This window comes from Somniosus microcephalus, chromosome 2 (assembly GCF_052327205.1).
Source record: "Somniosus microcephalus isolate GS21.2 chromosome 2, FLI_Smic_1.0, whole genome shotgun sequence".
Lineage (NCBI taxonomy): Eukaryota > Metazoa > Chordata > Chondrichthyes > Squaliformes > Somniosidae > Somniosus > Somniosus microcephalus.
The window spans coordinates 321,034,134-321,061,058 of record NC_140988.1 but is presented as its reverse complement, the minus strand read 5'-3'; the positions used below and the strand labels follow the sequence as shown (position 1 = coordinate 321,061,058).

The 26,925-nt window shown below is 42.4% G+C and overlaps 1 protein-coding gene across 9 annotated transcripts in view; it reads left to right on the top strand.

Moving 5' to 3' along the window:
- Positions 1-26,925, top strand: part of nedd4l (NEDD4 like E3 ubiquitin protein ligase) — a 577,353-nt gene that overhangs the window by 327,844 nt on the left and 222,584 nt on the right. The window lies entirely within an intron of this gene.

Here is a 26,925-nt window from a genome sequence, read left to right as displayed (position 1 = left end):
AAGGTTTACATTTCTCTTGATAACTTTAAGTTGCCATTGATATTGAAGGATGGGAGTTTTCAGAGGGAAAATAAAAGTTCATTTTGTCCAAAAGCATAATGCATATTGTATCTAAAGAGTTGGTTCCTTGAGTTTTTGCAAGTTAAAAAAAAAAATTGTCCTCTGCCAATTAGATCCATTTATACTTTTTAGCTGACTACAATACATTCCCTTTTGCGCATCATTGGTTACTGGCTTCTTGTGCTAGAGTTTAACTGCTGGGTTTTTTCAGGATTTGGCACATATGCTGTTTTCAGGAGTTGGCACACATGCTAGCTTATCAGAAGAGAAAACAACTGTGGTATAAAGTAGCCTTGCAAAAGTGATCCATCAACAATCTAAAACAAAATGTTAATTTTCCTTAACTTTGTCATGTGTCCACCAACAGCCTTGCTTTCTCCTCCACATGTATATTTGAGGTGCATTAGTCTTCAGTAGGTGATGTCAGTTAATTCATTGCACGCTGTTTATAGAGGATTGGGAAAAAACTGCAGTTGATAAATGGCAGTAGATGAATACTACTCTCAGACCTACAACTATTCAGGTGAACTCTGTCTGACGGTGCGCCTATCCTGCCAATGGATTTGCAGGATCTTGCAGAGGCAGCATTGGTGGTACCTTTCCAGTGCTTTGAGGTGCCTGCTGTACATGGTCCATGTCTCTGAGGCATACAGCAGGGCGGGTATCACTGCTGCTCTGTAGACCATGAGCTTAGTGCCGGATTTGAGGTCCTGGTTTTCAAAAACACTCTTCCTCAGGCGACCGAAGGTTGCACTGGCACACTGAAGGCCGTGTTGGACTTAGTCGTCGATGTCTGCCCTTGTTGACAGTAGGCTCCTGAGAACATCAGTGTTCTCGCTCAGGCCAACATCCCCAGCATCGAAGCTTTGACCATGCTGGATCAGCTCCGATGGATGGGTCACATCGTCCGCATGCACGATACGAGACTCCCAAAACAAGTGCTCTACTCGGAGCTCCGACACGGCAAGAGAGCCCCAGGTGGGCAGAGGAAACGCTTCAAGGACACCCTCAAAGCCTCCTTGAAAAAGTGCACCATCCCCACTGACACCTGGGAATCCCTGGCCCAAGACCGCACAAAGTGGAGGAGAAGCATCCGGGAAGGCGCCGAACACCTCGAGTCTCTTCGCCAGGAGCAAGCGGAAGGAGCGCACGTCAACCCAAGCACCCCACCCACCCGCCCCTTCAACCACCTTCTGCCCCACCTGTGACAAAGACTGTAGGTCCTGCATTGGACTCATCAGTCACCTGAGAACTCATATTTTTAATGTCCTCGGTTCCGAGGGATTGCCTAAGAAGAAGAACTCTGTCTAAACCGAGGAGTTAAAAATGTTTTCACAGTGACATTTACAAATAAGTTGGTGTTTACAGATTACTTTATCTGCAAAATACTGCTTTTATATTGATTAGTGAAGGGGGTTATTTATTTGAACTTTTAAAACCCATAGTTTTTTTTTACCACAACAAAGATTTTAAAATTTTTGCCATTCTTCAGTGCACTCCAAATGGCTTTGCATACCTGATCTTAGGAATATTTGTGTAAATTCTGGAAATGTTGCGAAGGTCATGCAGTCATCTAGAACATTTGATTCCAACAAAATTTTCAGCTGGTATCTGATCTTGTAACAATTATATATTTTTTGAAAAGCTGCTTTAATCATAAAAAGGCACTGCTGCTGGTTCTGAGCAGAATTGCACATTAAAAGTGATGAAGATTGACTGTGTATATTAGATTTGTAAATTAAGATTGCTTGTTAGTCGCACTGTCATTCAGGACTAATTTGAACAGAGCATTTTTTGGAACCGCAAACAATTTTAGTCACGTATTAAATTACTTGGTCAGGAAGGGCTGCATGTTGTTTGTGAAGTTAGCTCCGCAGGGCGCTTGAATGGGAATGAGAAAAGTGGTGTCAGCAGGGACAGTCAGGCAGAACCAAGTGTTTCTTTTCATGTGGAAATGGGCTTATGCATCAAAACCGACCATTAATTTGATTTTTTTTTTGCTCCTCCAAACACTTACGCAGTTAGGATTTCATCAGGGAAGTCCTGATTTTAGTTGTGTTTGCAACCATTTTATTTTGCATTCTTCTTTTTCAAAGATTTGTGTCTTACTCAACCCATCCCATAAAGTTGCCCCCAAAAAACCTTTCTCATGCTGTGACTTCATTGTTCTAACAAAAACAGAACATGCTGGAAATACTCAGCAGGTCAGTCAGCAGCTGTGGTGAAAATAAGCTGAAGTTTCAGGTGTAGACCCTTTGACTATTTCGGTATCTCTATTTCAGTAGACTGAGGAGGAGGACTGCAAATCGGAAAGTAACAGCAATGAAGTGAAATTTCAGATTTAATGGGGGTAGATCCAACATTTTTGGAATTCGATGGGAGAGCGGGAAGCAAGTAAAGCAGCTTCACTTAGTATTGTGTGTGCAATGCAGAAATAGGCTTCAAAGTGGACTTTTTTGGGTTGTCAAGGTATTGAGAGAAATGGGGAAATTGGAATTAGTAAGATTAAGCGTTGCCATGGCTATCCCTAATCCTACGATAACTTTTTATAACATTTTTCTATACCCTCCAATTTCCCCTCGCCTCTTTTGAAGGCACAAATTCAATCTAAATTGTAGTTCCATGGGTACTCACTGAACCTGGACAATCATTGGCTAGTGACCAATACAGCTGAATCTAATGTTGGCTCCTGTATTTGAAAGTTTTTCAGCAGTTGGCACAGATGTTCGGAGCAGGGACCGTAGCTTTTTCTTTACCCTTTTCTTAGTCCAAGGGTACTGAGATTAATTGTAGTGCCCCTACCACAGCCCTGGCTAAGATTAGCTATCGCAGCGCAGACTAGGGATTGAATCATGGTCTTTCTGGTTTATATGACTCAGTTCCACATTGAACAATGTAAACAGTCATTGGGAGAGCTTGTATATTATTCTCCAATGCTTTTGGTGAAAGTGACAAACATTTTGTGTCATTGATGCACATTAAATTGAATTGTTAGATAGTTGGTCATCATTCCTCTCTGACTTTGTAAGTGCTGTTGTTTTGAGATAATCTAGCTTCAGCGGAACAGATGCCTTTGGACTTGCTCCAAATTCATTTCACTGATGATTATTAATTTTAAGCGAATAACTAAGTTTCAAGATAACGTCCTCAAATATATTTAGCACATCACTGTCTAGCAGGCATGTCTGGCTAAAAGTACAGTCTACTCTTGTAATTCGAAATGTGACTTTGATTTAATTAGCTAATTTGAATTGTGCTTAAAAGGACTACTCTGCCATTTTAATGCAATTGCTTCATTGGAATTTCTGGATAATTAAAATTTGGGGGGGACAACAACAAAGGACTGAATTATCAGGTGTAGGCTGTAGTCCTTTAAATATCCATAATTTTGAATTGTTTTGCCATGTTATGTTCTAATCTGATGCTGTGAATTAATACTTAATTTCTGTGAAAACATCTGTTAAGAGGCAAGAATAATAATTGAAGTTAGTGCCACACCAAAGCTTTTCAGAACAAGCATTCATTACTGAAGGGCTTAAAAAAAAAAGTAGAAATTAGGTTAAGCATTGTTTCCTACAGGAGAGATTAGTGATTTTTGATGTATAGGACAGAAATGTATTCATCTAATCCATGCTAAATTTCAGGTGATACACACCATTAAAGCCAGATGTCAGGAGGTAATTCTTTTCCTGAACTGCTCCATCTCCCTTTTGAATGTTCATTGCATGAGCTGGCAACTTATTCCATAGGTTGCTGACTCTCTCAGAAAAGAATTACTTCCTGACGACTAAGCTCGTTCTACACTTGCATAAGTTACACTCATCTGCCCTAGTATTCTCCAACACATCTAATATACAGCCTATCCAGTCTCATCCATACCATTACTTTAAGGACATCAATCAAATCTCCTCAAAGTCTATACTGCATTGATATGAACATTTGAAAAGCAATCTTTACTCTTTGTCTATCACTGCAGTGGAATGTAGATAGAAATTTTATGGAACAATAGGAAAAATCAAGCAAAAAACTGAAATGAAGCAAATATTTTAAAATTAGTGTGCAATGGAAATTGTCAATAGGATGTCCATACTTTGCATCTCTGCAGCATTTTCAAAGGTATGCAGTTTAAATGCAATTCATTTGAGAAAGTCTCATGGGAATGTTTTTTAAAATTGCAGTGCCTGAATCAGTCAGCAAACTGAGGTTTGTGATTTTAGTCTTGAGGCTGGTGGAATTAATCCTGACTGATTGCTGTACTTCTACGAAATGATTTTTTTGTTAAAATGATTTACAAATGAATTAATTTTTTCCCCATATCTTACAATATTTGCCAAGCTTGGTAGTGGCCATGTTCTCATGCATCCACTCCATGAAGTCTGAGAGCCCCTCTATTTGAAAACATCCGCCTCTCCCATCTTCAATGTTAGGAAGTGCTTCCTATCATAAGCCTTCTTTATGATTTAGCTGATACCAAGTGCTCACTACATATGTCAGTACAAGTCGATCACCCATTTCTTGTGTTACTATACCAATATGTTGTTGTATCAACTGCTTTAATTTAAAGTGAGTTTTAAAAAAAAAACTGCTGATGAAAATAACAAATTCCCGAAAAGCACCATTGTTCTCCATGTTGGGCTTTGTATAGTTCTATGAGGTGATGGCAATATTTGTTTGGGGAGGGGAGAAGAAAACTGTCTGAATATGAGCCAATTAACAGAAGCTCACAGGGAATATTTCCCTTTATATGTGGCATTAGCATTCTGTGGCTTGCTTTGAGGAATCAAAGTTAAGTTAACCAAGTAAACCAAGTGATGGCCTGAGCACTTACAAGCTTAAGTCAATGGCAGTGAGTGTATTAATCTTAATACTCAAACTATCAGGGCTATAAATATGTCGTTATTTGAAAGCAACTGGTGGAAGATTGTAGTGGGGGGGAGGAGGGTGGGGAATGGCGCCCAAAGGACCTCCTCCAAGAGTGGTAGGATACAAGGTGCTTCTAAATGGCTCTGAGTCTGAGAGAGTGACCTATACATACCACACTGCAACATCTATGTGCTGAAGTGGAGCTGGCTACCCAAATCAGAAATCAACTAATTTTGTGCATGTATAACCAACCTGTGCCATTTTGATGTGTGTATTCACTAATAGGTAACCAATGTCATGATCTTAAAATTCCATGACGTCCCTGGAATTTTGTCTGCAGTAAGTTGTTGCATTCACTGACCGGTTCACTGAGCTCCAGGAACCAGAAGCAGATCAAGAGAGCAAGATAAAACTGGATCTCCATGACTTGAATTCGTGGGAGTCGGGACTCAGCTGCAACAGTGCAATGTAACAGCAGGTATAGCTTACACCTGCCATTACCCGACCTCCTGTATGCTTCAGAGACATGGGCCATGTACAGCAGGTACCTCAAAGCACTGGAGAGGTACCACCAACACTGCCTCCGCAAGATCACCAGCGTCCGTGTTCTCGCTCAGGCCAACGTCCCCAGCATCGAAGCTCTGACCGAGCTCGATCAGCTCCAATGGACGGGCCACATCGTCCGCATGCCCGATACGAGGCTCCCAAAACAAGCGCTCTACTCTGAGCTCTGACACAGCGAGAGAGCCCCAGGTGGGCAGAGGAAACGCTTCACAGACACCCTCAAAGCCTCCTTGAAAACGTGCAACATCCCTACCGACACCTGGGAATCCCTGGCCCAAGACCGCACAAAGTGGAGGAGAAGCATCCGGGAAGGCGCTGAACACCTCGAGTCTCTTCGCCGGGAGCAAGCAGAAGCCAAACGCAAACGGCGGAAGGAGCGCACGTCAACCCAAGCACCCCACCCACCCCTTCAACCACCGTCTGCCCCACCTGTGACAGAGACTGTAGGTCCCGCATTAGACTCATCAGTCACCTGCGAACTCATTTTTAGTGTGGAAGCAAGTCATCCTCGGTTCCGAGGGACTGCCTAAGAAGAGGAGAATCAGACAGAATATTACCCTCTTGCGAAGGTGAAGAAGAAGAAGGGGACCGAGGTGCACTCCTCAGAATTGTAGAACGGTATTGTCGGAAGCCTTGAGAGCAGGCTCTCTGCACCTTGTTTCGAACGTGACATGGAGACCTAAAGAGTGGGGGAAAAATTACTTCTGACAATTGGTGAGGTAATCTTTTATTCAAGTTGCCCCCTGCATTGCTTTTATTGATGCAGTTTAATACTAACAGTAAAACTTGCTCAAAAAAATGAAGAAACAGGCCTTTTACTAATTGTCCTGTCAATTCAGTAAATATGTGAATAAACAGACCACCAGTCTTTCTTGTCAGTTATCCGGCACCATTTCAAAGTAGTGAGATGAGTCACCACAAAAATGTAGAATTAATTAATTAGTCACCTGCTAACAGCAAGTTTTGGCCAAGACTATGCAGTTCTTATTTACAGATATGTGCGATATGATTCATATATTAATCTGTGAAATCTTAATCTGTAGCAAAGTATGTCCAGGCATAAATAGTTTTAGGGAAGTATTTTTTTGTTTAAGGACAAATGAAATCCTTTTGACCTTGAGTCACAAGTGTTTTCATTGTTGAAGGCTTCCAGTCTTGTTTGCAGGGTAGCACACTTGGCATTCCCTGGCAAATGTGAGTGTGTAGAATTTGGGGGGCAAAAGTTCTGTTCCTTTGGGAACTTAAAACCCAGCAGTCATTCACATAAAGAATGCACGTTTTAAAGAAAATCAAATTATTTATTTTACATCTGAGCCTGGAGAGAAATTTTTTGTGCATTTTATCGAAGTTAATGACTCCATTTAAAAGGCAGACTCTGTTGTTCACGTATTAATACTCATCTGTGTAATGACAATCTCAAAAGAGACAGAATTCAGCAGGTCCTTCTACTGGTGAGTCGCATTGTGGATTAATGCATTGTGAAGATTATGTTGGCAATCACCATGGCTGTCTACCCCACCTAGACTCGCACCCTCCAAGTGATAAGTGACCTCCCTATTCTCCTACCAAAATGTAATACAGTACCTCACATTTATCTGTGTTGAACTTCATTTGCCAATTATATGCCCCTTCTTCAAGTTTATTGACGCCCTCCTGTAATTTGTTGCAGTCCTTCTCAGCATTGACTATCTCCCGCACCCCCCCCCCCCCCAAAATTTGGTGTCATCTGCAAATTTAGAAATTGTGTTTTTGATTCCAAAGTCTTAAGTTGTTAATATAAATTGGGAACAACAGTGGCCCCAGCACTGATCCTTGTGGAACACCACTACCCACCTTCTGCCACTGTGAATAGCTACCTTTTACCCCTACTCTGCTTTCTGTCTTGAAGCCAGCTAGCTATCCATTCTGCCACTAGTCCCCTGACTCCACATTCTCTGACCTTGTTCATCAGTCTATTATGGGGTGCCTTTTGAAAATCTAGATAAATTACATCTACTGCATTACCATTGTCTACTCTGTTACCCCTTCAAAAAATTCAATGAGGTTGGTCAAGCAAGACTTTCCCTTTTGAAATCCACACTGACTATTCATTACTATGTTTTTGGTTTCTAGATGTTCTCCTATTTTCTCTTTTAGTGGGGATTCCATTATTTTTCCTACTAACAATGTTAAGCTGACTGGTCTATAATTCCTTGGACATGTTCTATCCCCCTTCTTAAATGTAGGTATTACATTAGCTATCCACCAGTCCTCTGGCACCACACCTTTTTCTAGCGAATCATTAAATGTGTGTAGTAATGCCTCTGCTATCCCCTAGATTCTTTTAACATTTGTGGGTTTTATCCTCTGAGTTTGATTAGTTTATTTAATATATCCTCTCTTTTATTTTAAATGCACTTATCTCATTACTAATCTCATCATCCAATGTCATGTCCACATGTTCTACCTCCCTGTTAAGTACTGAAGCAAAATAATTATTTAATATTTCTGCCATCTCTCTATCGTTACCTGTGGTATTATCTTGTCTATCCCTTAATGGCCCTATTCCCATTCCAACCAACCTTTTTTTATTGATGTGCCTGTAAAATATTTTACTGTTTTGTTTTATGTTCCTTGATAATTTAATTTCATTGTTCCTCTTTGCCTTCCTAATTGTTTTTTTGACTTCTCTCCTAATCTCTTCGTATTCTCCCTTATCATGCACTCCCCTGCTGTCTATGCCTCTTTCCTGGCCCTCAGTTGTCCCCTTATGGCTTTATTCATCCATGGAGTCTCATTAGTGTTTAGTTTGTTCTTTCCTTTTAACGGAATATATTTTTCCTGCACACTCTTGGACACCGTTATAAATGTTTCCCATTGCTGTTCTACTTCGTTGTTTGCCAATATTGTTGCCCATTTTATCTTCCCAAGTTCTATTCTTAGCCACTCAAAATCAGCTTTTCTCCAAATCTATTACCCTGGTTTTCACCATACTTATTTCCTTCTCAATTATCATCTTAAAGCATATTATATTATGGTCACTATTGCTTAGATGTTCCCCTACTTTTACTTCCCTTATCAGCTCTGGTTCATTCTCCATTACCAGATCCAATAGTGAACCTGCCCTTGGGCTTTTTACATTTTGGATTAGAAAGGAGTCCTATACACATTGTAGGAACTCCATTCCCTTGTCCCCTTTACCTACCTCTTCTGTCCAATTAATATCGAGGTAATTGAAATCCTCCATGATTACTATTCTGTTTTTTACTCATTTCCCTAATTTGTCTGCATATTTCTTCCTCCACCTCCCTTCCACTATGGTCTGTAGATTTCACCTATTAGTGTGATTGATCCTTTATTATTTTTTTATCTCTATCCATATAGATTCTATTTGTCTAGCTATGTCACTTTTTCCCACTGCCATTGTTATCCCTAATAAGTACAACTACTCCACCTCCCCTTTTTCCCCCTCTTATCTTTTCTAAATATGTTATACCCTGCAATGATTAATTCCCAGTCCTGATTATTCTGTAGCCATGTCTCAATAATCCCTATGTCTGGTTCCTCGCAATGCATGATTGCCTCCAGCTCCCCTGTTTTATTATGGACACACTGTGCATTGCTGTACAGTCAGTTTAACTCATTTTTAATAGGATTTCCTTTCATTTTATGTTTAACCATCTTTTTGGACTCCTATTCTATAACTCTATTTATTCCCTTGCCATCAATGCCCTCCCTTACTTTATTCTTTCCTATGCTCTCTTTTCCTGTTTTGTTTATAATTAGGCTGGCTACATTTCTTGTAGATCCTTCCTCCCATCTTACTTGTTTAAAACCTTTGCCACCTCCATATTTACCCTTTCCGCTAGGACATGGGTCCCATCCCGGTTCAGGTGGAGCCCGTCCCATCCATACAGCTCCTTTCTGTCCCAGAACTGGTGCCAGTGTCTCATGAAAAGGAACCCCTCTTTCCCACACCAGCCCTTTAGCTACGTGTTAATTCTCCTGATCTGTTTGCTTCTATGCCAATTTGCACGTGGCTTGGGCAATAATCCAGAGATTTAGCCTAACTCCTGACACTCTTTCAGCAGGACCTCCTCCCTGTTCCTACCTATGTTGTTTGTTCCAACATGGACCACAACAACTGGATTTGCCCCCTCCCTTTCCAAGTTTCTCTCCAGTCGCCGTGAGATATCCCTTACCCTGGCACCTGGTAGGCAACACACCATTTGGGATTCTCGTTCTTGGCTGCACAGGATGCTATCTATCCACCTAATTATAGAATACACTACCACATTTCTATTCTGCTCTCCCCGCCCCCCCCTTCCCCGCCCCTGGACAGCCTTCTGAGCCACGGTGCCTTCTACATTGTGGTCCTCCCTGCAGTCTTTCTCCTTGTCCTCACAGGTAGTGAGTACTTCATACCTGTTGGACAGGACCAGAGTCTGCAGGACCTCCTTCTCAGCCTCTCCTAAATCCCCACTACCCATCGATACCGCCTTCAATATCTTTGTGATTATCTATCAGAATTTAAAGAGACTCAGCACTACATGAGATGTCACCACGTTACGGAGCCTGCTGATATCACTCTTTTCCTGTTTTATGTAAATCAGCTGGTCCAGAATAAAGATTAAATACCATTTATTTGTTTTTTTCCTATTGCTACACACAAGTTATTGCTATACAGTACTATTAAGTTAAGATACCGTTGCAAAGCAGCAAATCCATTCCGCAGACAAATGTCTTAAATAATGTGTCTAAAATAACATTGGATATAGTATGAGTAATTTGAGACATACATGCTTAGGAGGAACAGGTGACTTTGGGCCTATGGTTCCCAAAGCTCTCCACCACTAGGGTTTTTCTCGCATCATGTCTGGATCTGTTATGACTTGAAGTCATCCAAAACTCAGCTGCCCCTGTCCTAACTCGCCCATCACCCCTGTGCTCGCTGACCTACATTGGCTCCCGGTTAAGCAGCGCTTCGATTTCAAAATTCTCATTCTCGTTTTTAATCCCTCCATGGCCTCGCCCCTCCCTATCTCTGTAACCTTCTCCTGCCTTACAACCCCCGCGATATCTGCGCTCCCCTAATTCTGCCACCTTGAGCATCCTTGATTATAATCGCTCAACCATTGGTGGCCGTGTCTTCTGTTGCCTAGGCCCTAAGCTCTGGTATTCCCTGCCTAAACTTCACAGCCTCGCTACCTCTCTTTCCTCCTTTAAGACGCTCCTTAAAACCTACCTCTTTGACTAAGCTTTTGGTCACCTGCCCTAATTTCTCCTCGGTGTGAAATGTTTTGTCTTATAATACTCCTGTGCAGCGCCTTGAGACGTTTTACTATGTTAAAGGCGCTATATAAGTACAAGTTGTTGTTGTATAGACTAATTGATAGGTTAATTATTATGAATAGTTAACAACTCCATTATCGCTGAATCATGCAACTACCAGGATAGTAGATGGACCTTGGTGGTTTTTTTGTGTTGCAATTCCTGTTCCTATGTTGTTACACATGGAGAGTCAGAACAATTCTGCATGTGAAACAGAGTTCGATGGAGGGATAATTAGACCAGAGTTGTAGATATTTTAAAAGACATGTATTCTGACCTTATTTTTAATAATTAAATTTCATATTATTTACAGTTAAAGAGCAAGATTTGGGGAGGTTTGAGCAGTGGAGAAGAAGAGTTGGTTGGAGCATGGTGTTTCACTGCAGTAAGACTGAGGAGCCGGTAGTTGCAAAACTCAGAATCTGCAGTGATATCATGGGTTGGAGGATGTAATTACACCTCAAGAAGTCCAAATTATAAATCTGGACATAAGAATTTATAATGGTAGAAAGCTGATGTTAAAGTTAGATAGTCAGGTGGTGAAGATTAAACACTAGAGCCTAGTCTTTAAGTACTTATGAGCCTTTAGTCACCCAGACACGCATTACATAGTGTGCACCCCCCAAGATCAGCTTGCAAACCTTTCCCAGCTTACTCCCATATCTATTTGTGCACAAGAGAGTCCCATCACTTGAATACCATTAACACACAATTGCTATAAACCACTTAACAGTTGAATTCTGATGGATAACCACAAAGATAATCTAATTGGAGTACAGATGAAGAAAGCGCCACTGAAAATTTTTAAAGCATACAATTTAAACAAAGGTACATTAATCAAGTCTTAAAGGCAGCCATGGTGAATGCCAACATAATCTTCACAATGCATTAATCCATAACGACTCACCAATAGAAGACATACTGAATTCTGTCTCTATTTCTTTGTTATATTGTGTGCAGTTTTGGTCGCCTTACTTGAGGAAGGACGTTCTTGCCATGGAAGGAGTGCAGCGAAGATTCACCAGGCTGATACCTGGGATGGCAGGAATGACGTATGAGGAGAGATTGTCTCGATTGGGCTTATACTCACTGGAGTTTAGAAGATTGAGAGGGGATCTCATCGAAACCTATAAAATTCTGTCAGGCCTGGACAGACTCGATGCAGGAAGGATGTTTCTGATAGCCAGGGAGTCCAGAACCAGGGGTCATAGTCTAAGGATAAGGGGTAAGCCATTTAGGACTGAAATGAGGAGGAATTTCTTCACCCAGAGAGTGGTGAACCTGTGGAATTCTCTGCCACAGAGGGCAGTGGAGGCCAGTTCATTAAATATATTCAAGAAGGAGTTAGATATATTTCTTGAGGCTAAAGGGATCAAGGGATATGGGGAGAAGGCAGGGACAGGGTACTGAATTTGGATGATCAGCCATGATCACATTGAATGGTGGAGCAGGCTCGAGGGGCCGAATGGCCTACTCCTGCTCCTATCTTCTATGTTTCTATGTTGAGGTTGTCATTAGGCAGATGAGTATTAAGATGTGAACAACAAAAGTGTGATATGTTCAACAGGAAGTTTTTGTAGATATAAGTGCATGCAGATGTAAGATTTGTAATGTATTATAGATATATACTGATGTTTCTTGGTATTGCTATACTCTTAATGTAAGATCTTGGGTCTAGTCAGGTGTTCAAACTTGCTAACCTAATGGCAGAGACGTGATTACCTGTGCTCAGCAGCAGTTCAGTAATCTGGCCACCTCCAGAAAGTGGCAACAGCTTCGGTGGATGAGCTCGAGGAGGAGGAGGAGGAGGAGGAGGGTAGTGGGACCATTGATGTACGAAAAATCATCAAAAGTGGATGTGTTGATCCTCGAATTAGCCAACGGCATCCACAACCAGCAAGCCATGACATAGCTGCAATACATAACCAGTCAATGGAAGATTAGCCATGGACCTCTGACTGATGATGATTCTTTAAGTTCCAAGTTTAGGTATTCTTGGTGGGAAGTTTGCTTTTGTCAAATTTCTGAAGATGATACCACGTGCTTTTTTTGCTCGAATGGGAATGTAGCAAACCTCTTAGGCTGATGAATGCCTTGATCTAAACGTCATAGTTAAAATGTAATGTATATTGGATGTTGTTTCTTGGTGATGATCAGTGGATTATCACTTAATAAACTAGCAGTTGCTACATCATAACCATTACTATTTCAATCATGTGCATTATGAGATACTAACTAGAAAGAATGCACACTGTTGACTGTGTGTGCTCTGCTAGCAACCACTTGGCCAAAATACATAAAATCTCTTATCCTGGATATTTTGTGTATTTATTTTTGAAGTATTAAGCGTATTTAATTGGATAGCGCTTTGAAAGAAGCGGCACAGACATGATGGGCTGAATGGCCTCCTGTGCTGTATGATTCTATACAAGGACGACAAATATACAGATTTTGAGTATAATAAACACCATACAAAATGCTGTCAGCTCCACAAAGAGTCAAGCAATATATTTTTATAGCCATGTAGTTTTATATTTTCACATGCAAATTTAAGAACTAATTTTATGTTCAGATACAGCGAAACACACTCGGCACATTTCTCTTGTTCCCCTTATTTAAAAAAGAACATAAGAAATAGGAGCAGGAGTAGGCCAATCGGCCCCTCGAGCCTGCTCCGCCATTCAATAAGATCATGGCTGATCTGATCCTAACCGCCAATCTACTATCACAGAACCATCTCCTGAATCTAACAGAATTAGACACACGAAATAGGAGCAGGATCAGGCTACACGGCCCCTGGGCCCGCTCCGCTACCCACAGGGCCATGTCCGATCCGAACCTAGACTCATGTCCAAATTCCTGCCCGCTCCCCGTAACCCTTAATTCCCTTTACTTCTAGGAAACTGTCTATTTCTGTTTTAAATTTATGTAATGATGTAGCTTCTACAGCTTTTTGGGGCAGCATATTCCATGGACCTACCACCCTCTGAGTGAAGTAGTTCCTCCTCATCTCCGTTTTGAAAGAGCAGCCCCTTATTCTAAGACTATGCCCCCTAGTTCTAGTTTCACCCATCATCGGGAACATCCTCCCCGCATCCACCCGATCCAACCCCTTCACAATCTTATATGTTTCAATAAGATCGCCTCTCATTCTTCTGAACTCCAATGAGTAGAGTCCCAATCTACTCAACCTCTCCTCATATGTCCATCCCCTCATCCCCGGGATTAACCGAGTGAACCTTCTTTGTACTGACTCGAGAGCAAGTATGTCTTTTCTTAAGTATGGACACCAAAACTGTATGCAGTATTGCAGGTGTGGTCTCACCAATACCTTGTACAACTGAAGCAATACCTCCCTATTTTTATATTCTATCCCCCTAGCAATGAAAGCCAACATTCCATTGGCCTTCTTAATCACTTGCTGCACCTGCATACTAACCTTTTGAGTTTCGTGCACCAGGACCCCCAGATCCATTTGTACTTCAGTACTTTCCAGTTTCTTGCCATTAAGATAATAACTTGCTCTATGATTTTTCCTGCCAAAGTGCATAACCTCACACTTTCCAGTATTGTATTCCATCTGCCAAATCTCTGCCCACTTACTTAGCCTGTCTATGTCCCCTTGCAGGTTTTTTATGTCCTCCTCACTCACTACTTTCCCTCCCATCTTAGTATCATCTGCAAACTTTGATATGTTACACTCGGTCCCCTCCTCCAAATCGTTAATATAGCTTGTAAAGAGTTGGGGACCCAGCACTGACCCCTGCGGAACACCACTAGTTACTGATTGCCAGTCTGAGAATGAACCATTTATCCCAACTCTCTGCCTTCTGTTAGATAGCCAATCCTCTATCCATGCCAGAATATTACCCCCAATCCCGTGATTTTTTATCTTAAGCAATAATCTTTTGTGTGGCACCTTGTCAAATGCCTTTTGGAAGTCTAAATACACTACGTCCACTGGTTCCCCTTTATCCACCCTATATGTTACTTCCTCAAAGAACTCCAGCAAATTTGTCAAACATGACTTCCCCTTCATAAAACCATGCTGACTTTGTCCTATTAAATTATTATCCAAATGTCCTGTTACTGTCTCCTTAATAATGGACTCCAAAATTTTACCTACCACAGATGTTAGGCTAACCGGTCTATAGTTTCCAGCCTTCTGTCTACTGCCCTTTTTAAATAAGGGTGTTACATTAGCAGTTTTCCAGTCTGCCGGGACCTTTGCTGAGTCCAGGGAGTTTTGGAAAATTATTACTAATGCATCCACAATCCCTACCGCCACTTCCCTCAAGACCCTAGGATGTAAGCCATCAGGTCCAGGTGATTTATCCGCCTTGAGTCCCATTATTTTACCGAGTACCACTTCCTTAGTGATTTTGATCGTGTTTAGCTCCTCCCCGCCCCCCCCCCCCTTTAACCCCCTGTTTGTCCAGTGTTGGGATATTCTTAGTGTCTTCTACTGTAAAGACTGATACAAAATATTCATTCAGTGTTTTTGCCATCTCCATATTTCCCACCATTAATTTCCCGGTCTCATCCTCTAAGGGACCAACATTTACTTTAGCCACCCTTTTTCTTTTTATATAACTATAAAAACTCTTACTACCTGTTTTTATATTTTTTGCTAATTTACTTTCATAATCTATCTTCCCTTTCTTAATCAATCTTTTTGTTATTTTTTGCTGTCTTTTAAAGTTTTCCCAATCCTTTATCCTCCTACTAGATTTGGCTACCTTATATGCCCTTGTTTTTAGTTGAATACTATCCTTAATTTCTTTACTTAGCCACGGATGGCTGTCTTTTCTTTTACACCCTTTCCTTCTCAGTGGAATATATATTTTTTGGAAGTTGTAAAATAACTCCTTAAATGTACACCACTGATCATGTATCGTCTTACCCTTTAATCTATTTTCCCAATCCACTCTACTCAATTCCGCTCTCATACCTTCATAGTCTCCTTTATTCAAGCTTAGCACGCTTGTTTGAGATCAAACCTTCTCACCCTCTAATTGAATATGGAATTCAACCATGTTATGGTCACTCATTCCAAGGGGATCCTTTACTAGGACATTTTTAATTAATCCTGTCTCGTTACACAGGACCAGATCTAAGGTTGCTTGCCCCCTGGTCAGTTCAGTTACATACTGCTCAAGAAACCCATCCCTAATACATTCCATGAACTCATCCTCAAGGCAGCCCTGCCCAATTTGATTTGTCCAATTAATATGATAGTTAAAATCCCCCATAATTATAGATGTTCCCTTATTACAAGCCTCAACTATTTCCTGATTGATACTCCGTCCAACAGAGTTGCAACTGTTCGGAGGCCTATAGACTATGCCCACTAGTGTTTTTTTCCCCCATGTTATTCCTTATCTCCACCCAAACTGTTTCATTATCCTGATCTTTTGACCCAATATCATTTCTCTGTATTACAGTGATTCCTTCCTTTATTAACATAGCCACCCCACCTCCCCTTCCTTCCTGCCTGTCCTTCCTGATCGTCAAATAACCTGGTATGTTTAATTCCCAGGCATTGTCACCTTGCAGCCATGTTTCTGTAATGGCCACAAGATCATACCCATATGTAGTTAGTTGTGTCATTAACTCGTCTATTTTGTTATGAATGCTACGTGCATTCAGATAGAGAACTTTCAAATATGTTTTGTGACACTTAGTTCCTGCTTTTGCCCTTTTAATTACTTTACCTTTTACTCCATACCTTCTGCCCCTTCCTGACACGCTCTGGTTTTTAATTTCCCCACTGCTACCTAAGTCTATGACCTTCTCTGTTGTCATTTTTATTATTTGCTCTCTAGGAACCTCCCCCCCACTAGTTAGTTTAAAGCCCTCTCTACAGCCCTAGTTATATGATCCGCCAGGACTCTAGTCCCAGCACTGGCCAAGTGAAGCCCGTCCCAACGGAACAGCTCCCTCCTGCCCCAGTACTGCTGCCAGTGTCCCAGGAAGCAAAACCCATTTCTCCCACACCAGTCTTTGAGCCACGCATTTAACTCTCTAATTTTATTTGTCCTAGCCAAATTCGCTCGTGGCTCAGGTAGCAATCCAGAGATTATTACCCTTGAGGTTCTGTTTTTTAATTTGACCCCTAGCTGCTCATACTCCTTTAACAGAACCGGCTTCCTAGTCTTATCTACGTCGTTTGTACCAACATGGACCACGACAACTGGATCCACCCCCTCCCACTGCAAGTTTCTTTCCAGCCCAGAGGAGATGTCCTTAACCCTGGCACCGGGTAGGCAACACAGCCTTCGGGACTCTCGCTCTCGGCTGCAGAGAACTCTATCTATCCCCCTAATAATACTATCCCCTACCACTACAACATTTCTATTTACTCCCCCCTCTTTAATGGCCCCCCGTTCCACGGTGCTGTGGCCAGGTTGCTCATCCTCCCTGCAGTCCCTGCTCCTGTCCCCACAGGGAGTAAGAACCTCGAACCTGTTGGACAAGAGGAAGGGCTGCGGCTCCTCCAACACTACCTCCTGGATCCCCGTACCTGCCTCACTCGTCGTCACACCGTCCTGTCCCTGACCTTGGGCTACATCTGAATTAATTAACTTCATAGATGTGACCACCTCCTGATACACAGAGTCCAAGTACTTCTCCCCCTCCCTGATGTGTCGCAGTGTCTGAAGCTCAGACTCCAGCTCATCAACATGGAGCTGGAGTTCCTGTTGCAGCAGACACTTGTCACAGATGTAATCACCATGAGCCTCAATGGGGTCCACCGGCTCCCACATCTCGCAACAGTAACACATCACCTCCATTCTATGTAATTAATTTATTTTTTTATTGTTAGTTATGGACACCCTCTGCCTGAATTTAGATGCTAGTATCCCCTTTAATTAATTGGATTTAAATTAAATCAATCCCTCTAATTACACCAGTTAAATGGTTTACCAACAGTCACTCTGCACCAGAAAGGCCTTATTAACTACAACCCACAGAGTTAAAGTCTGAAAAGAGCACCCATCACCCCACTTACCCTAACTCACACTTACCCAAACTCACAGCACTCTCTGATGACTCGCACTCAGTGCTTGCTCACACTAGCCTGGTCTTTTTATACTTTTTGTTTACAGCCAAATGAGTCACCCTTGCTGATTGGTTAGAAAACTGGTTTCCACTGCCTGCTGTGCCAATTTACTCCTACTGCAGTGTAACCTTGTTTTACTCTTCTTAAACCAACAGAATCCCAAATATTTAACTTTTCCCCTTTACTTAAACTGCTTAAGTAATCTTATCAAGAATGATTTAAAGAGAAATAACAATTAATGAACTCTCACACTTACCCAAACTCACAGCACTCTCTGCTGACTCGCACTTATATGGTGCCTTTCATACGTATTATGAATCGTATTTACATATGAATCATAGAAAGTTACAACACGGAAGGAGGCCATTTCGGCCCATCGTGTCCGCGCCAGCCAACAAAGAGCTATCCAGCCTAATTCCACTTCCCAGTTCTTAGTCTGTAGCCCTGCAGGTTAGAGCATCCCAAGTGCATATCCAAGTACTTTTTAAATGTGGTTAGGGTTCCTACCTCTACCACCCTTTCAGGCAGTGAGTTCCAGACCCCCGCAACCTTCTGGGTGAAGAAATTTCCCCTCGAATCCCCTTTAAACCTTCCCCCAATTACTTTAAATCTGTGCCCCCTGGTTTTTGACCCCTCTGCTAAGGGAAATAGGTCCTTTCTATCCACTTTATCTGGGCCCCTCATCATTTTATACACCTCAATAAGGTCTCCCCTCAGTCTGCTCTGTTCCAAGGAAAACAGACCCAGCCTATCCAGTCTTTCCTCATAGCTAAGATTCTCTACTCCCTGCAACATCCCTGTAAATCTCCTCTGTACCCTCTCTAGTGCAATCACATCTTTCCTGTAATATGATGACCAGAACTGCATGCAGAACTCTAGCTGAGGCCTAACTAGTGTTTTATACAGTTGAAGCATAACCCCCGCTGTTCTTGTATTCTATGTCACGGCTAATAAAGGCAAGCATTCCGTATGCCGCCTTAACCACCTTATCTACTTGACATGCACTCCAAGGTCCCTTTGTTCCTCTACACTACTCCGTGTCCTACCATTTAATGTGTATTCCCTTTCCTTGTTCGCCCTCCCCAAATGCATTACCTCACACTTCTCCGGATTGAATTCCATTTGCCACTGTTCTGCCCACCTGACAAATTTATTGATATATTCCTGCAGTCGACAGCTTCCTTCAGTATCAACCACACAGCCAATTTTAGTATCATCTGCAAACTTCTTAATCATACCCCCTATATTCAAGTCAAGATCGTTGATATATACCACAAAAAGCAAGGGACCTAGTACTGAGCCCTGCAGAACCTCACTGGAAACGGCCTTCCAGTCACAAAAACACCCATCAACCATTAACTTCTGCTTCCTGTTTCCGAGCCAGTTTTGAATCCAACTTGACACTTTGCCCTGGATCCCATGGACTTTTAACTTCGTGACCAGTCTGCCATGTGGAACCTTATCAAAAGCCTTGCTAAAGTCCATATACACTACATCAAACGCACTACCCTCATCTACCCTCCTTGTTACCTTCTCTCAAAATTCAATCAAGTTTGTCAGACATGACCTTCCCATAATGTATGACGTATGAAGAGAGATTGGGTCAATTGGGCTTGTATTCGCTGGAGTTTAGAAGAATGAGAGGGGATCTCATTGAAAATTATAAAATTCTAACAGGACTAGACAGACTAGATGCAGGAAGGATGTTCGCGATGGCGGGGGAGTCCAGAACCAGGGGTCACAGTCTAAGGATAAGGGGTAAGCCATTAAGGACTGAGATGAGGAGGAATTTCTTCACCCAGAGAGTGGTGAACCTGTGGAATTCTCTACCACACAAGGCAGTTGAGGACAATTCATTAAATATATTCAAGAAGGAGTTAGATATATTTCTTAAAGCTAAAGGGATCAAGGGATATGGGGAGAAAGCAGGGACAGGGTACTGAATGTGGATGATCAGCCATGATCTCATTAAATGGCGGCGTGGGCTCAAGGGGCCGAATGGCCTACTCTTGCTCCTATCTTCTATGTTTCTATAACACATTCGTGCTGACTATCCTTGATTAATCCATGTCTTTCTAAATGAAGATGTATCCTGTCCTTCAGAATTCTTTCCAATAATTTTCCCACAACCGAGGTTAGGCTGACTGGCCTGTAATTACTCGGTCTATCCTTTTCTCCGTTTTTAAACAAGGGTACTACATTAGCAGTCCTCCAGTCCTCCGGCACCTGAAGCCAGAGAGGATTGAAAAATGATGGTCCGAGCCTCTGCTATTTCCTCTTTTGCTTCGCTTAACAGCCTGGGAATTTATCCACTTTTAAAGCTGCTAAACCCATTAATACTTCCTCTCTCAATATGTTTATTTCATCTAATATTTCATACTCCTCCCCCCCGATAGCAATGTCTGCTTCACCCCTCTCCTTTGTGAAAACAGATGCAAAGTATTCATTAAGAACCCTACCGACGTCTCCCGCCTCCACACACAGATTACCCTCATGATCTCCAATAGGCCTGACCCTTTCTTTAGTTACCCTCTTACTCTCAATATATTTATAAAACATCTTTGGGTTTTCCTTGATTTTACTTGCCAAGAATTTTTCATACTCTCTCTTTGCTTTCCTAATCTTTTTAATTGCACCCCTGCACTTTATATACTCCTCTAAAGATTCTGGAGTATTTAGCCCTCGATATCTGTCAGACGCCTCCCTTTTTTTCTTTATCCTACCCTGCATGTCTCTGGACATCCAGGGGGCTCTAGGTTTGTTAGTCCCAACTTTTTTCTTTAATGGCGCATGTTTGGTCTGAACCATCCGGATCTCGTCCTTGAATGCCTCCCACTGCTCTGAACCTGATTTACCTTCAAGTAGCTGTTTCCAGTCCACTATGGCTAAATCCCCTCTGAGCTTAGCAAAATTTGCTCTTCTCCAATTTAGAATTTTTATTCCTGGTCTTGCCTTGTCCTTTTCCATAACTACCTTAAATCTAACAGAATTATGGTCACTAGCACCAAAATGCTCCCCCACTGATGCGCTTTCTACCTGCCCAGCTTCATTCCCATAACTAAGTCCAGAACCGCCCCCTCCCTTGTTGGGCTTGCTACATACTGGCTAAAAAAGTTCTCCTGGATGCATTTTAGGAATTCCGCACCTTCTATACCCTTCACACTAATTTTATCCCAGTTAATATTGGGGTAGTTGAAATCCCCTACTATTACTGCCCTATAGTTCTTGCACTTCTCAGAAATTTGTCTACATATTTGTTCTTCTTTCTCCCTCTCACTGTTTGGGGGTCTGTAGTACACACCCAGCAGTGTGATCGCCCCATTTTTGCTTTTCATTTTGACCCATATGGCCTCGTTTGATGATCCCTCCAACATATCATCCCTCCTCACAGCTGTAATAGTTTCTTTAATCAATACCACGACCCCCTGCCCACCCTCCCGTTTTACCTCCCTCTGTATCCTGTCTGAAAATCCTGGAACCAGGAATGTTGAGCTGCCATAGCTGCCCCTCTTTCAGCCACGTCTCTGTAATAGCTATAATATCATAGTCCCAAGTATCTACCTGTGCCCTCAGCTTTATCTGCCTTGTTCGCTATGCTCCTTGCATTGAAGTATATACCATTTAGTACAGGCAAACCTCCTTGTTGGCTACTACCTAGCCCTTAATTCCTCTGTCCTTCCAATTTACTTTCTATGTTTTTGTTTTCCAATTCCAGTTTTTCTTCCCTCCCTATTGACTCTATACTTAGGCTCCCATCCCCCTGCCAAGCTAGTTTAAACCCTCCCCAACAACACTAGCAAACCCTCCCACGAGGATATTGGTCCCGTTCCTGTTGAGGTGCAACCTGTCTGGCTTGTAGAGGCCCCACCTCCCCCAGAAACGGTTCCAATTCCTGAGGAATCTAAAGCCCTCCCTCCTACACCATCTCTCCAGCCACGCATTCATCTGCTCTGTCTTCCTAGTTCTGAGCTCACTAGCACGTGGCACTGGTAGTAATCCGGAGATTACTACCTTTTGAGGTCCTGCTTTTTAACCTCTTTCCTAGTTTCGTGAACTCTGCCTGCAGGACCTCATCCCTCTTCCTACCTATGTCATTGGTACCGATATGGACCATGACCTCTGGCTGTTCACCCTCCCCGCTCCCCCCTCAGAATGCCCTGTAGCCGTTCAGTGACATCCTTGACCCTGGAACCTGGGAGGCAACATTCCATCCAGGAGTCACGTCTGCGGCTGCAGAAACGCCTGTCTGCTCCCCTAACTATTGAATCCTCTAACACTATTGCTCTCCTTCTCCTCTTCCCTCCTGCCTGTGCAGCTGAGCCTTCCATGGTGCTGTAGACTTGGCTCTGGCTGCACTCCCCAGAGGAACCATCGCCCTCACCAGTACTCAGCACCGAATACTGGTTGGTGAGCAAGCTGGGCTCAGGGGACTCCTGCACTACCTGCTTGGTGGTCCTCTTCTGTCTGACGGTCACCCATTCCCTCTCTGCCTGCACACTCTTGAGCTGCGGGGTGACCGCCTCCCGAAACGTGCTATCCACGTAGCTCTCAGCCTCACAGATGCACAGCAGTGACTGCAACCGCCGCTCAAGCTCCGTAACCCGGTGCTCGAGCTGCTGATAATGAAATGTGAATTCTCAGTTGACCTAATTTACCTCCAGTTTGGAGCAGAAAAATGCTGCGTCAGTAATGCTTTTGAAGTGTATTCACTCTTTTGTAGGCAGACAAGGTACGTAATTTGTGCATAGTCAAGTCCCACAAACAGCACTTGGACAGATGACCAATTTATCTGTTTTTGGTTGCATTTGAGGGATAAATGTTGGTCAGGAGCTGGGGAAATTGCCCTGCTCTTTTTCAAATAACCATATATGTCTATTCTGTTGTATTTTTCTTTCCCATGCCAACTGTTGATGCCCTATTTTACAGAACACTAAGCCTAGAGTTAACCTGGTCACTTTTCTGAGCCTTTTTTACTGTGTCTATATTGGGCCAGAAATTTGGGTCGGAGGCTTCCCGCGGGTGCAAGCCCCCGACCTGCACTTACCTAGCGCGCCAGCCGTTGTGCTGTGGGCCCGCGTGGGATTCCGATCCTGGGCCTCCTCCAACTGCCGGCGCGCAGTGCTTGCGTATCCCAGGGGCGCAGTTAGTTCGAAGCGGCCCCTGGAATCACATGGGTCATGGAGAGCCAATGGTAGCAGGGAATCTGTATTCATAGATTTGACAGGAAGAGCTGTCAAACCTATGAATACAATTCCACCCAAAACATCACTAAAACTTCAAATAAATTAAAATAACTATAAATTACATAAAATAACTATTTTAAACAATAATTTAAATTTTTGAAAAAAATAATTTCAGTTTCTAACGGGGTTAAAAATAAACTTACTTTTCTTTAAAATATTTAAAAATAATAAACCTGTGGAAAAAATGTTTAATTCACCACTTACCTTGTTAAAAGCAGGCCTTGCGACTGCCTTTTAAAAGTGTAATTCCTGGAGACTTACCCTCCCGGAGAAACCTGCAAAAAAAACCCAGAAGTTCCAGGCATACGCGCTGCCTCTCCGGTGCACGCGTTCGACCTGTGAACCCCTTCCTTTAAGGGAACGGAAGTTCCGTTTTCCCGCGCATGCGTAGTGCATGCATGAAACCGGCACTTTCGTTGGGCCTACGTGCGAGTACCCAGCGCATACTCACCCGTGGAGACCCGAAGTTCTGGCCCATTATCTTTTTTCAGGTAGGATGATCAAAATAACATGATATCGTCCAGAGTTAGTTGCATCAAATGTCAACATAACTTGTTCTGACTTGCAATTCAGTGTCCTCCAATTGATTATTGTCTTATTGGTAATTGACCAGATTCTTTCTGACTTTGATCAACAATCACTTTTAAATTTTGTGCCTTTTCAGCATCTTTCAGTGAATCAATGCTGAAAAGTACATATTAGCTGCGTAAATGATTTTGATCATCTGTGATTTCCTCAGTTCCAGGTGGTCGCTGAACATCACTCTCTCAGATTGGGCGATGTCCCATATGTGCTAAAGCCACAGGTTTGTCCTGGGGAGTCCTGTGCTCTGCCACAATGATGAGAGAATATACCTATCTGCTTATAGAGAGAGCTGTGCCAGCTGGCATGTTTCAAAGGCCCTACCTCTCCATTGTGTTGGCTAAGCAATCCATTGGCTGGGTCCTCTGGAATTAGAATACTGCATTTTTTTTAAATTAAGCACTTCTGTTGATTAAGTATCATGGTGCTGGCTTTTCTGTTTCTGTCACGATGCATAGAGTCAACAACCAGGTTCATAAAATGGCTCATATAAAAGCCAAAATACTGTGGATGCTGGAAATCTGAAATAAAAATAGAAAATGCTGGAAATACTCAGCAGGTCAGGCAGCATCTGTGGAGAGTGAAACGCTAACTTTGTTTCTCTCTCCACAGATGCTGCCTAACCTGCTGAGTATTTCCAACGTTTTCTGTTTTTATTTCATTAAAATGGCTCTCTCTCTATTGGTATCTAGATTTTCTGATTATGATGATATATCATTTAAAATAGACAGGTTTATGCCGGTGTTATGATCGGAAAAGCTAGACTAGTATATCTGGCCAAGTGTCCAATTCAAATGCAAGCATCTTGGGTTTTATTTCTATATTAATTAGGTTGGTCTGTGTCATTTCTTTATTTGAAGTTTATTTTAGCCTGTATTCAAATTTGGGAATGAGGTAGAGAGCGCGGTCAGAGAGACTCCATGGACAGTCAGCAACATTTACCGCATAAAAGTTAATATTCAGAGACCTTGCATCCATTCTGGTTTACATCAAAGCTTAACATAGCAGGTGCAAATATTAATTATTTTTTCCGTCTTCCAAGGAGGGATAGCGAAGCTCTAAGTTTGCCATTGCTTCTGTTCACTTAACTATTTACTAATTAATCTGTTATGACCGTTTGTAGCCTGAGCCACGGTCTAGTGAAGTGCTATTCTATTACTTTCCAAAGCAAAGGAAGAGCACAAGAGTATGTGATCTAACCAGTAGCCACAATACATGAACAAGGAGTTTCTGTTCCATTGTTGGGCTCGCTACAAATTACTGTGATATTGCCAGATGAAGACACAGTCTGGTTCATTGGAGTGAAGGCTTTTCTATTGGCGTCGTCTGAGATGCTGAAGACTAGGAAAAAAAACAACCAAAAATCGAATCCACTAATTATGGTCACTAGGGTCTCCTGGACTACTGTCCAGAATGGCTGGCTGTGGAGGTACAAACAAAATATATGTCTGAGCGTGCCTTCTACCTGTAACTTTCAAATCTCGATTACAAATGATTCTTTGTGCAAGTTTTTTTTTCATTTTAATTGCAATTAAGTAGGATTTAACTGAGACAGTTTTGTATCTTTAAATTCATTTGGCACTCAGCAGCCCACTTGATAAACCATGGGTTTAATCCTGAAATCTAAAAGACCGTGTTAACCCAAACATGATGACAGAGTCTGAGATCATTGTTATTCCGGTTTGCCCTGCTATATTCTTGGTTGTCCTTGACACAAAAACTTTTAAGTGTAATTTCGGTTGGTTTAGGTCAAAGCTGATCATGCACCTTTGCAAGGTACATGGCAAGAGATAAAATCTTCAATCCAAAGTGAACTGAAAGCACCATTTAAACATTTGCTGTTTTATTTCTGTACAGGTTCCCACCCATACAGCATGTCATTGCACAACTGGGATGGGAGGCTGTTCCCAGACATCTGCCAGAGTTGTTGTTTTGTCATTAATTGATGTGCGAAAACAGCCAGGTTGTTTGGCCTCCATTTTTAATTTTCCTCTCTCTGCTTCCACTTTCTTACTTGATGACCTGGCTAAGATTAGAAACTGGCTTTGGGAAATTATGTGTACACTTTGAGGTTCAAAATCTAAAACTCAACGGTATGTTGCGTGCACTCATAAAGGAAGTGGAGGACAAAAATCAAATTGCCCAAATGTAAGCAGGGAAGAGGCTGAGGTAAAGGAATGAGGTGTTAGCTTGACAAAAAAAGTTACGGGAATGGAGTGGGGTTAAACGCCTGCATTGCAATACTCAATGTGGGAAATAAACTGGAAGAAGTGGAAGCAATTATATCACAAGACAGTGTAGATTTAATTGCAGTTATAAAAAAAATGGCTGCCAACTAGCCAGCAGTGGAAAATAAACCTGGCTGGATATATTTTTAGGAGAGACTGAATTGCTGAGAAAGGAGGAGAAGTGACAATATTGGTGAAAGAGGGAATACATATGAACATACAAAAGTAATGGGCAGGAAATTGCTGTGTAGAGGACTGCTGCAAAAAAAAAAAAGTAAATGGCCTAGAAATTCAACTGCTCCTCCTACTCCTGCTGCACTTCTTCCTGCCCGGATGGTGGTCAGGGCTGGTCCCTCATGATGGCAGTTATGCAGCAGACCACAGACCTAGATTGCTCAGGGCGGTGCTGCAAAGTGCCTCCCCAACAGTACAGGTAGTGGAAGCGTTGCTTGAGCATGCCGGCTGTCTGCTCGATGACATTGTTGGTGGCCACATGGCTCTTGTTGGCCACCTCTGCAGCTGTGTCAGGGGCCAAGTAGGAGCAGGATAACCAGTCGCCAACCTGGTTGGAATAAGGGTGGCAGAGAGGACTGGTGCAGGATAAATCCATCAGGAAACTGGGTGCAGATCTTCATTATGTGCTGCCTGTGGTCACAAGCAAGCTGGATGCTAAGGGAGTGAAATAGGTTTCTATTCAGAAAGGTGGTGTTGGGGAGCAAGGCATATGGTGGGTGCAGTCTTTCGTGTTGCTGAGATTTGCTTTTAGTATTTAAAATGAAAAGTGTAAACTCTTATGTGGATGGACTATTCGAATTAGATAGGTTTGGTAGAGCTAGGGGACTTGTGTATTAGTTAGGTAAGCATAGGGACATCCTAGGTTAGATGTCAGATTTTTCTTTTCACAGATGGTTTGCAAGTTTTGGAACTTGTTGCAGGCTCATGCAGTGAGTGCAGATTCATTTCAAGTGTTCAAAAGGGAACTGGATCAGTTCCTGGCTTAGGCTAATATCAC